Below are 12960 nucleotides of genomic sequence, written 5' to 3' on the forward strand. Positions count from 1 at the left end.
TTCTTAATATGACAAGGAAACTCCTCTATGTTAAATGACCAAACAATGATTGTCAGAACAAGTTTCAGGGCTAGCCTTATGTACTCAGGGAGCAGGATGTACCTTTTTAGAGATATTTGCCTGTATCTTCTGGCAAATATTACATTATTCTGGAGAGCTTATGTGACAGCAATGCACAAGCAGGATGAGAGGCAGGCTGGTCATGATATCCTCAGTCTTCTGGATGCAGCTAACAGCCACGTCATAGACACAGTGCAAAGTCAATATTACAGCTACAAATCAACATAATTTTGGAAGGGATATACCCCAAATGGTTACTTTAGCTTTGTTAATAGGCTGCATTTCTGGTTTTCCCTAGTTGTCATAGACAAGTTCCTCATGTGTTGAGGACCACTGATACAAACAGCATGAGTCTGATAAAATTCTAAGGTAGGTTTGTCAGACTGCACAAAATTAACAAGAAATTAAAAAAAATTACTTCCTGGGTGACTAAATGCCTGGTCAGCATTTTAGAAAAGGAATCTATTGCAAATCATAGAACCATTAACATTTGAAAAGACCTCCAAGATCGAGTCCAATGACCTCCAAGATCATCTTTGCTTAAGTGACCAAACGCTTCATCCTTAAGGACAATTAACTGACAGTAAAGTTCTATCTGGGCAGAAGCATCCTATCAGGAGTCATTTCAACCCTCCATTAAAATTTGAGCAGTTTTACAGCTGCTCCCTTTTATTGCCATGCACAGCAGCAGCTGAGAAAATGTGGGTATCAAAAGTCAGAAATACCCCAACCTCGTTCACTCCCCTCCTGGGATTCCCCTTGGTGGGAGCTGTGTCATGGAGCCAGAGAGGTGCAAAGATATGCTACCTGGCCAAGAAACAGACCCTTGGTGTTTTGTAGGTTGTCCAAAAAGCAATTAGCCAGAGGAATTCACATCCTCAACTCTAGCCAAAGTAACAGAAGACAGACCACATTTCTGCAGCAGCCTAGAAAGACCTCAAGGGAGAAGTGATAGGTGTGAATGTTTTCATATTAAAATTAATAAAACCTTGGCTGGAAGAAAGTGAATTTTCAGTAAGAAATGTTAATGATTAGTCATACTAAAGAAATTCACACTAGTTTCAATTGCTGCAGTTTATGAATCTACTATCTTCCTGGACAAGGATACAAAGCTGAAAAGTAGTTTTTAAAGGGAGACCTCAAAACTCAGGAAAGTGGTCAAGGTGACTGCACATTCAGTTTTTAAATTCTCAAGAACTGTTGGTTCTTGGACATAATTTGAAGCACTGATATTGATCACCATTTGATCATACATACCCAGATAATTTGTATTTTAATGTATTTGTATTTTAATATAAGATTTTGAAACTTAAAAGTATGCCTTCAGGTACTTTCTCAGCACAAGAGACATGTGTTTCTCCAAATACTAGAACAGTGAAAAATAATGTTAAATACCAATATATGTTTTTAATCAAATAATATTTCTCAATTACTACACCAAAACCTTTGTAGATACAGAGCATGAGAGCACCCACAAAAGTCCACCTCGCTCAGTATTCTTTCTCTGAGAGTAGTTAAAATGCTGGGAAATTCTTTTGTTCATAGCAGTCCTGTCTTATATTAAGACATGATGCCCTACATCAAATTCTTTTTTGCCTGAGAAGACACATGGAAGCCTAAACTCACAGTGGCTCAAGAGCATATGGTAATACAACCACCATCTCCTATGATACAGCTACTGACAATGTCATCCTGGTGAGATAGCTGGAATGTGCCTAATTCATGCAAAAATCTGTCTGCTTTTGTGGGAGTATCCTTGCTGCTTTGGATCTTGTGGGACTGTGATTACCAGTTATTCATAGAAACCTTACAGAAGATGGTATTGCAGGAATATACTATGTCATCCTCTCATATGTGTAACAATTTCATGATTCAAGGAAGCACTAGGAGGAGAGAAGGCCAAAAGTAGATACCTTTGGAAGAAGATGATGAGGTACCAGTGTACAGGGGCAGGGGAAAAATAAAAACCAACCTCCTAGAGCAGACATAGGAGGCTTCTTCATAAAAGCTTCTCCCCTTCTGTGATTTTTTTTCTGTATTTAATGCAGGGAGACCTAGCAAGTAGAGGCAGAAATGAATGATATCTAAATCAGGTAACAGAATCAGTAAAATAAGTCTGTATAATTTAGGGAGACTATTCACCCATCAATGCAGAAATCTGCTGAATAATATAAGCCTTTATAAGCTCCCTGTCTGTGCAGCTCTGTTCCATCTGGGAACTGGTGTTAAACAGTAGAGAAGTGCCTATTAATAAAACAGAATTTATGCATTTTCAGAGAGAGGGTGTCAGCTGCAGTAACTGAGAGTCTCTCATCCTCAGACACTGCTGGCAGATAATAGAACAAGATGAAGACCAGTCTAGACAGTACTCACACTCTTCTGACATCCTTTCTTAAAACTGTGAAGTTGGAGCAGAATAATTCCATCTAGCTGGTGAGACAGATTTCTGGTACCAAATGACCAGCCCTAAAGACCACAGCTTATATATAAGTGCATAGACATCTACATGTAGGCAAGTGAATCAAGCCATAAGGATGGAATTGAGGTCCTGTGGACATCTAAGTTAGTGTGCCTGTATGTAAAATGCTTACATTTCACTTAAGAATCCAAGCTATTGTTACAGTCAATTTATACCTTATCAGTGTGGCCACTGGAAAGCAGATGTGTTTAGTTGACCTAGGATGCCTTTCGTCTCTTCATTTTTGTCATTGAATATCTTCCTCTCTCTGCAATGTAACCTCTCGAGAGGCGCAGGGCATACTTTGCACAGCCTCTTTGGCTGAGTGGTGTGACAAAAGGCTGTTTTGTAAACGAGCTACAGATGCAAATTTGCTCGTTTGACGACTCAGCACTCAGAATTAAAGGAACAGCTAAGGACAGAGGTGTCTGAAGTGCAGATATGACTCAGGGGGTCCTTACAAGTGAGGATTCAGTCCCTCTCATAATTAGCATTACTTTTATCTATCTCTAGACAGCTTCCCACTTGGCACAGTAAGCAGCACTTAAAGAAACAAATACTGATCTCTCTATTGACTGCAGAAGGAGGGTGAGTGTTCTGACTCAACTTAGTAGCATTGACATGCTTATTTTAGATGTCTGATACCAAAGTGGGCATCTAAAGTAGGGAAAAGCAAAGTCAGCCTTACTCTTGAAGGGAACCTAGCTTCCTATAAGTATTTATAGTCTTCATAGATCTTCCATCCCCCAAAGGCAACAGCAAAATACTCAGTTCCAGGATACAACAGAAACTCAGTAAAATCAGGAACTCAGTAAAGCCAAATGAATATCCACTTCTTGACCTGACATGCCCTTACACCATCTAGGCTTGATTCTTCTTTTTACTTGTTTTGCTAAGAAGAAAGGTTCTTCTTGAAGAAAATGCCCCCTAGGCAGACAGAATTAAGGCAAGTCAGATTCAGTAGACTAATTCCCAAGCTAACTCTTTCTACCATGGAAAATTTTGCCATGTCAAGAAAAAAGAACATACGATAGCACAAGAATGATAATGTTTACATGCTCTACTGAAATGAATTAGAGCAAGCTTTCCAAGGCCTCCTCCTATGCTACTTCATTAGTTAAAGCAATTTGGAAATCTCTGTGACTGTGAGTCTTGAGGCCATCTAAAGTGCCAGACGGTCAATGTCTGGAGAACAGGTTGTCATAGTAGTTACTTAACCATAGGCAGAACTATTCAGTGGAAAAGCAGCATGATCATTCAAAGACATCTGGAATCTCCTGGAGTTTATTAATTCCCTGGGAAGAACACTGATAAACTGCCTGCAGGGATAAAGAGAAGACTGCACTTGAAGTATCTGTCCTATGTTAGATATAAAATTTGTTCCAGACACAGAGGGTAACATCAGTGACAATACTTTGGCATCATTCATAGAGTATGGCCAAGGTCACATTTGGTTTTAAGACTAGAAGTTAGAAAATTTGGAACTTTAGGTTAAATGCAAACTGGGTGAGACAAACGTGCTGCAATCAAGGCCTATCACTGATGGAATACTGGTCAGTCAGTGCTTTGGATAGGATTCTTTCTTGTTCTTTAGAATGGACTACATAAATGTATATGCTCCTTAGTTCAGGAATTTGGATGGTTTTGCTTGAAGCATGGCAATGACATCTAACATGATGTCGTTGAAAGGTAACTGGACTTTTTGCTTTATAAAGCAAACCCACTTCTTTTTAGTCCCTTCCTTTGGGGAAAAAGTATTTACAGAAAGTGCTTACTGCAATCTCCACACATCAGTAATCTTCAGAACAAATTGGCAATCCAACCTGAGAGATGGCTTTCCAGCTTTCAAGGTCCTTGTTATTACCTATATTTCTTCAGGATGCTTTCTTGGTTGCAGCTATACTTTCTAGTTGCCTGCATAACTTCTGCAAGGCCATTTAATTTGGGAAGCTCTGCCAGAGTGCCTTCAGCCTCTCTTATCTTCATCTTGTTGATGCTTCCAGTTATGCCAATTGTTTTTCGAATGCTTGGATTTTTACAGGGACGCAAGTGCATTAAGTTTCTAGTGCTCTGTTCCCTTATCATAGGTGAATGAAAATTAGGTGCCTGTCTTCCTTGGTTCATTAAAAAAAGTCTCATATTTGATATGTCATTAAGTCAGGTTCACACAAACTGTTCTTATGATTTGTTTATAACACTTCTTCTTCCAAATACCAATTCTAGAAGTCATAGAAGTCATAGAATCAACCAGGTTGGAAGAGATCTCCAAGATCATCCAGTCCAACCTAGCACCCAGCCCTATCCAGTCAACTAGACCATGGCACTAAGTGCTTCATCCAGTCTTTTCTGGAACACCTCCAGGGATGGTGACTCCACCACCTCCCTGGGCAGCCCATTCCAATGGCAAATCACTCTCTCTGGCAAGAACTTCCTCCTAATATCCAGTCCAGACCTATCCTGGCACAACTTGAGACTGTGTCCCCTTGTTCTGTTGCTGGTTGCCTGGGAGAAGAGACCAACCCCACCTGGCTACAACCTCCCTTCAGGTAGTTGTAGACAGCAATGACCCTGAGCCTCCTCTTCTCCAGGCTAAACAACCCCAGCTCCCTCAGCCTCTCCTCACAGGGTTTGTGTTCCAGCCCCCTCACCAGCTTTGTTGCCCTTCTCTGGACACGTTCCAGCACCTCAACATCTTTCTTGAATTGAGGACCCCAGATTGGACACAGGACTCAAGGTGTGGCCTGACCAGTGCCGAGTACAGGGGAAGAATAACTTCCCTCATCCTACTGGCCACACTGTTCCTGGTAGAGGCCGGGATGCCATTGGCTCTCTTGGCCACCTGGGCACACTGCTGCCTCATCTGCAGCCTACTATCTACCAGCACCCCCAGGTCCCTTTCCTCCTGGCTGCTCTCCAGCCACTCAGTCCCCAGCCTGTAGCGCTGCTTCGGGTTGTTGTGGCCAAAGTGCAGAATCCTGCACTTTGCCTTGTTAAATTTCATCCCATTGGCCTCTGCCCACCCTTCCAGCCTGTCTAGGTCCCTCTGCAGGGCTCTTCTAGCTTCCAACAGATCAACACCTGCTCCTAGCTTCGAGTCCCTCATTCAGATCATCAATAAAGATGTTGAACAGGTTTGTTATTTTCTAAATACCAGTCTTATTTCATAGTTTTCTGTGATGAGTGGCTGCTCATCTATCCTACTATTCATACCTTGTCTCCCAACAGAGTCCTCTTGTACTCACACACCTAAAAAGTGACAATATTTAGAAGCAGACTTAGAAGATATATTTACACAAACTAAGTCTTCTCCAATTTCCACTAAGTACAAGTGTAGACTTGATGGAAAAAGTGTTACTACACATTTAAAAAACCTCAACCAAAACCAAACAAAAAATACCACCAAACAATCAAACAAACAAAACCCAAACAAAACAACAACAAACCAATCAAATAAATAAACCCCAACATGACAAAAAACAAACACCAAGCAGAACTAACCTGTGAGGACAAAGAAAATTCTGGAAATGTGATAAAAAGGAAGAAATGCAAAGAAGCCAGAAAAATCAAATGGTGATACTCCATGTAGAAATTCTGTGTCATTGTAAACAGCATTCAAAACTTTTATTCAAACCTTTTACTAAGTCATTCAAGCAAAATGATCTAAGCACAACTGAAACATACTTTTTTATTAGGATATATTGTGAAAGTTATTGGAATGGTAAAGGTAGGAAAGAGTCCATGCAATGATAGTTCCTTGAGATACGCAAATAGGCCAGATCTTCTTTATCTGAGGGAGATGCAGTATCTCTATTCTGACTGTCTGACACATAATTCAGTTATCATTTCTTTTCCCCAGATAATCTGACTGTACTAGCAACATAAAAGTAAAAATTAAAAACATTAACAGTGCTGTCACACTCTTGAAGGATGCCACTATGTGAGAGAACAGATGCACTGCCAGACTCACTGAGCAGGAGCCTGGTGCTAGCCTACTGTAAGGAACTGCTAGCAATATACCATTTTTGGCATGGATCCTGGTGCAAAGCATAAAACAGGACTCCTTGTCCAGCCAACCATGAGTGCTCAGTCCTGTCCTCCCTCTTTTTTGTGGTCTGAGAGTTACACTGTCTGCACTCTCAATGTCATTGAGAATGACTTTAAGAAGTCATTTAACTTGCTAAAGAAATTATAACAGTGATATAATTATCTGCATATCATTTAACTTGCTGATACACATTGCCAGTGTAAGTCCCCACCAAATCACTGCTAAAGGTAAACACTTTCCTTTAACAACTTCACTGTTTTCATCAAACATCTGCTGCTTGCTGCAACAAGACTTAAGATTTCTTTGGCTGTTTGGTCACAAAGCATTAGCTGTGGGTGCAGCTAGATGAAAGCCATATGGAGATCACTTGCAAAAGCACAATTCTTTCAACAATTTTAAAATCTAATTAATCATCAATCAATAGCAAAACATACTTTCTAGTGAGATCAGTTATTCTAAAGAGAAGGAGGGTCTAGAGGTGATGACAGGAATTCAGCTTTTGAGGGACATGAGCTCAAGTCTACCTTCTCTACCCTTCATGTGGGACCTTGGGTTGTGTGGAAGTAGGGAGAGGATTAGTTTTTTGTTATCTTAGCTTACTATCTGTGACAAGCATAACAGTATTTTCCGTTGCTGAGTGTATTGTGGAAGAGAATATATTTACAGACAGAAGGAACTTTGACATTGCTGCAATGAAATACATAGGTACCTGGAACAGAAGTGGACTTCATAGGGGCACCACCTACAAACACTACACACTTTCATGTACAGAAGCATCTTGTGATAGCTGACCATATGTATACAGATAAACATACAGATGTCTACTTGTACCAAGTTTTGTCCTACTTTTGTGAAATATTTCTTAGAAGTTCTTTTCATTGCAGTATCTTAATCCTGAAAGCACTTGAAAAACACATGAGTCATATAGTTGTTTAGTTAACTTCTTGTTAGTTAAATTATATTGAAAACAAATAATAAACATTTTTAAGAATGTGGATGTTTGTAAGAGAATTTATCTAAATAAAGGCAACGCTTCCAATTTACTGCTAAACAAAGCCACTTCAGTATTATGCATAGACTTTTTTTTTTTAATTTATTTAGTTTACAAAACAATCAACAATGTTGTGAATGCCATGAATTGAAACTATGGTTGGAAAGCTTTTTTAATTGTGAATCCAAAAAGTGCATGACTCATTTATTAATTTGTTGTTGTTGGTGGTGGTCTGCAGCAAGGATAACAGAGATTTGCACTGACATCTTCCATCAATGAGATGGGAGAAAGATGTTAAACATTGGTCATCTTTCCCACCCCCACCCCCACCCCTCCATCCCCCTGCCAAAGGTCCAAACTCTAACAGTTGGCAAATACTAGCAAATAGTGATTGCTGTTCTGCACTTTGAACCAAGTTAGTAAGCAGCAGCACTAGAAAGAAATAGGAAAAAGAATGTAGTGGGTTCAAAAAGGAAGATAACAAATTGAAAACCAAAGCTGTAAACAGACAGTCTTTAAGGAAGACATCTGGGAAGCTGGAACAGTTCTTTGTGACAAGTGAAAAGCAAATGTTGTGCCTGTGAAATAGAGAAGCTTTGCTACAGATAGATCACACCACACTAGTTCTGTGACTAAGAACTTAATCCTGTTACCCTGCTTAGTTTTCAGGAAAGTATCAAAGCATTGGCTGTGACTCAACAGGGGGAAACTATTATTTGTGATAAAGAAGGAAGAAACTAATATAAGGAGATAAGATGATATAATAGTTGTGCTAAACCCCAAAATTTTGCTACAAGGCATTGCCAGATGAATTCAAGGAGCAACATCAGGGCTAGATTTGTCACAGATCGAGTCGACACATATCAATTTAATCTGTGGTTGAAAAAATGTTGATGGCGTTGTCAGCATGAAGAAGAAACAGCACACAGCACAAGACTAAGTGGATGGTTATCTAGATGGCCTTCATGAGTGCTGCAATAGAAACTGAAGTTTTACTAAATGGAGCTATCAGACAGCATAGCAGAACTGGACTGACCATTTCATATCACCATCATCTTGGCAATATCTCTTCCAATTTTGTAACACTGGCAACAACTTTCAGATATACTGCGTGCATCCCTGGTCCCATGGGATGAATATGCCATAATTTAAAATGAGGTAAATGAAGACAAGGGTTTACTGGAGCAAGTATATGAAAAGAAAAACTGGTTTATAGAAGGAGACTAAAAGAGCTTGTCTTGGTTAGTCCAGCAAGGTCATAATTGCCAGAGTAAATGCCAGAGATGGAAAAGAACTTTTCAGTTAAAACTTACAAACTGAACAAGTGGGGCTCTAAACAAGTTTAAACTGGAAATTAAGTGATTTTAAGCTGTGAAAAAAAAAAAAATCAGTCTTCTTAAAGACATTTTAGCAGGGAATAAAAAAAACCAGAGTTCTAAACCAGAACTTGACTGCTCTATGAAAAACTGCCTAGGAAAACGGGGAGCACGGACAGAAGGAGACCAGGTTAAGACCAGTTTTTTTCCCTTTTACACCAACGCTTTGGCAAAGGCCTTGATTAAGTAGTGTCAATCGGTTCCTATTTGAAGCAGAATTAATTTATCTCCTTTATAACAGGTCTGAACTCACTCAGCTACTGCTATTCATGATATAACAAAAAATACCCAGACAGGGCTTCCTACTGCTCTACATGCAACTAACAAACATGATCTCACTGATACTCAGCACTGATACCAAAGAGTTTTTTGCATCATTGGAACCTAAGAAAGATATCTCAAAGTAACTTCTAATACTATGACTTTTAATAATCTGACTCCTGTAGTTCCCTAATGCTGTAGTCCCTGATATAGATCATTAAATATCTGCAAATAAAATGGACACACATGTGGCTGGCTGCCTTAATGGCCTGACTTTTGCAGTCTGCTGCAGTGGTGTTGTACAAAATGTAAGGAAAACAGTAACACATCTATGAGTTTTTTTAACACTTACAGGGATGATGACTCCACTACTTTCTCGTTCCAATGCCTGACCAATCTTTCAGTAAATTTTTTTTCTAATATCCAACCTAAACCTACCCTGGCACAATTTCAGGCCATTTCCTCTCATCCTATTGCTAGTTACTCAAGAGAAAAGACTAACAACCACCTCACTTACAACCTCCTTTTAAGAAGTTATAGAGTGCAGTAAGATCTCACTTCAGCTTTCTCTAGACTAAACAACCCCAGCCCCCTCAGTCACCCCTCCTAAGACTTGTTCTTCATACTTCTCACCAAATAGTATAATGGCTTCAGTAAATTTCAGGAACTGTAAAATGCAGAATTAAGAATAACTGAATAATCTGCAATAAAATCACAATGCAGAATGTACCACAGCAAATAAACCTCTCTTCAATTAGCAAAACAGCTTGCAGAATATATAGGTTAATGCACCTTTTTAATGAACATATCAGATTTTAGATTCAGATGCATTTAGTTGTAGGAAGGTGTGACTGAAGAATCTACATCCATTAAAAATTAATACTCTGCACTACAAAAATCAGTAACAATGAGCATATACTAAGAAAAAGAATGTGAATAAAGCAATAGACATCACACAGATGAGTTTAGCGTACACAAAGATAGCAGCTGTGATAATAAAAGCCTAAGGAAAGGTTTTGAGTTGCTGAAATAAAATGGAAGTCATTAAAAAAAAATCAATGTTTCTGTTTAACTGAATTGTTCTGACATTTACTTTGGCAGCAGCAATATCTGATGGCTCTTGGTCAGTGCTTCAGGTAAAGAAATCTGTGCAAATTTCAGAAAAACAAACAGACAAACAAACAAAACAAAACAAAACACAGACATAACAAAAAACCTTCCTGACAGTATCTGAACTGGAAAACTCAGTTAACAAGGAAACTGTATTGATCTGTATTATGCTGAAAACAAATGGTGTTTCAAAGATACACAAGTAGGATATTCAGGTCAAATAAATGGCAAACAGACCGAATTCACATACCTTTTTGGAAGCAATTACAAGTTAATTACGGGGATCAGCATTTCCATAGTCATCCAGAATAAATGCATGGCTTTCTGTTTGTGCTTTAATGTCCTCAGCATTATACAGGCTGTTTGAGATTTACAAACTTAGTTCCCAGTTCTGAATAGCACTTGGCAAGTTTTTGAATATCCTCCAAACAGTTTTTCCCAATCCACATCCTACACCTGAAGTGGAGCTGTGCTTACAAGGTGGGGTTTGTCACACTGTGAAGGATGGTGGGAACCCTATGATCCTGCCCTATGCCATAGAAAGGGATCTCTTACAGAGCTGTTAGAAAAACAAGCCAGAGAAGGTCTGAACTATTTCTTCCCCACTTTTTAGAATATATATTCTTTCCTTAAACAATTGCAGAGGATCCTTGGACACTGGGCAAGGTTTAATTTTGCCTTGCCACATTACAGCCTTTCTCATGCTTTTTTTCCCAGTTCCCAAAGATTTGGCGTTCAATAGCTCCAAGTGCAGGGTGCTTCACTTTGGCCACAACAACCCCATGCAGAAATACAGGCTGGGGTCGGAGTGGCTGGAGAGCAGCCAAACACAGAGGGATCTGGGGGTACTGATTGATACCCGCCTGAACATGAGCCAGCAGTGTGCCCAGGTGGCCAAAAGAGCCAGTGGCATCCTGGCCTGCATCAGGAATGGTGTGGTCAGCAGGAGCAGGGAGGTCATTCTACCCCTGTACTCTGCACTGGTCAGACCTCACCTTGAGCACTGTGTTCAGTTCTGGGCCCCCCAGTTTAGGAAGGACATTGAGATGCTTGAGCGTGTCCAGAGAAGGGCGACGAGGCTGGTGAGAGGCCTTGAGCACAAGCCCTATGAGGAGAGGCTGAGGGAGCTGGGATTGTTTAGCCTGGAGAAGAGGAGGCTCAGGGGTGACCTTATTGCTGTCTACAACTACCTGAAGGGTGGTTGTGGCCAGGAGGAGGTTGCTCTCTTCTCTCAGGTGGCCAGCGCCAGAATGAGAGGACACAGCCTCAGGCTGCGCCAGGGGAGATTTAGGCTGGAGGTGAGGAGAAAGTTCTTCACTGAGAGAGTCATTGGACACTGGAATGGGCTGCCTGGGGAGGTGGTGGAGTCGTCGTCCCTGGGGCAGTTCAAGGCAAGGTTGGACGTGGCACTTGGTGCCATGGTCTAGCCTTGGGCACTGTGGTAAAGGGTTGGACTTGATGATCTGTGAGGTCTCTTCCAACCTTGTTGATACTGTGATACTGTGATACTGTGAAGATTCACTAACACTTTTACACCAAATACTTGCTCCAGACTAGAGTGACAAAATGCTTGTGAAGACAACAGAAAATCTTCATGGTTAAGCTCCACACATTGCTAATAAAGTTGTTAAAACTGTAGCCTGGGGTGAGGAACTGAAAAGCAATGGAAACAATGCATTGCTCTTCTCCAAAATTGTCTCCCTGGAGACTCCCTGCCTCAAAGTGCTGGTAGTGGAAAAATGGAATTGTTTTTCTCTTTGGTGTGCTAATGGCAGGAGTTATTACCACTATCCTACATGATTCCACAAGGAAATGGAGAAAATAGGAGGATCTACTAAGCACAGCCCCAGAAAAACTGGCATTTCTGATTATTTCTTCTCATATGCTCCACAGTCTGTACTATGGAATAATCATAGTTTTTCTCCACACCACATGTAACATCACCTGTGCTGGATTAAGAACTGGCTGGATGGCAGAGCCCAGAGAGTGGTGGTGAATGGTGCCACATGCAGTTGGCAGCCACTCACTAGTGGTGTTCCCCAAGGATCTGTGCTGGGCCCAGTCCTGTTCAATGTCTTTATTGATGATCTGGACGAGGGGATTGAGTCCAGCATCAGTAAATTTGCAGATGATACCAAGCTAGGAGCAGGTGTGGATCTGTTGGAAGGTAGGAGAGCCCTGCAGAGGGACCCAGACAGGCTGTATGGGTGGGCAGAGGCCAATGGGATGAGATTTAACAAGGCCAAGTACAGGGTTCTGCACTTCGTCCACAACAACCCGAAGCAGCACTACAGGCTGGAGACAGTGTGTCTGGAGAGCAGCCAGGAGGAAAGGGACCTGGGGGTGCTGGTAGATAGTAGGCTGCAGATGAGGCACCAGTGTGCCCAGGTGGCCAAGAGAGCTAATGGCATCCTGGCCTGCATCAGGAACACTGTGGCTAGTAGGATGAGGGAGGTTATTCTTCCCCTGTACTCAGCACTGGTCAGGCCACACCTTGAGTCCTGTGTCCAGTTCTGGGCTCCTCAATTCAAGAAAGGTGTTGAGGTGCTGGAACATGTCCAGAGAAGGGCAACAAAGCTGGTGAGGGGCCTGGAACACAAACCCTGTGAGGAGAGGCTGAGGGAGCTGGGCCTGTTTAGCCTGGAGAAGAGGAGGCTCA

General features: G+C 41.1%; 1 protein-coding gene across 1 annotated transcript in view; it reads right to left on the bottom strand.

Annotated features, from left to right (window-relative positions):
* The window catches only part of HAPLN1 (hyaluronan and proteoglycan link protein 1), a 76402-nt gene that overhangs the window by 35511 nt on the left and 27931 nt on the right, over nucleotides 1-12960 (bottom strand). The window lies entirely within an intron of this gene.

This window comes from Pogoniulus pusillus, chromosome Z (genome assembly GCF_015220805.1).
Source record: "Pogoniulus pusillus isolate bPogPus1 chromosome Z, bPogPus1.pri, whole genome shotgun sequence".
NCBI lineage: Eukaryota > Metazoa > Chordata > Aves > Piciformes > Lybiidae > Pogoniulus > Pogoniulus pusillus.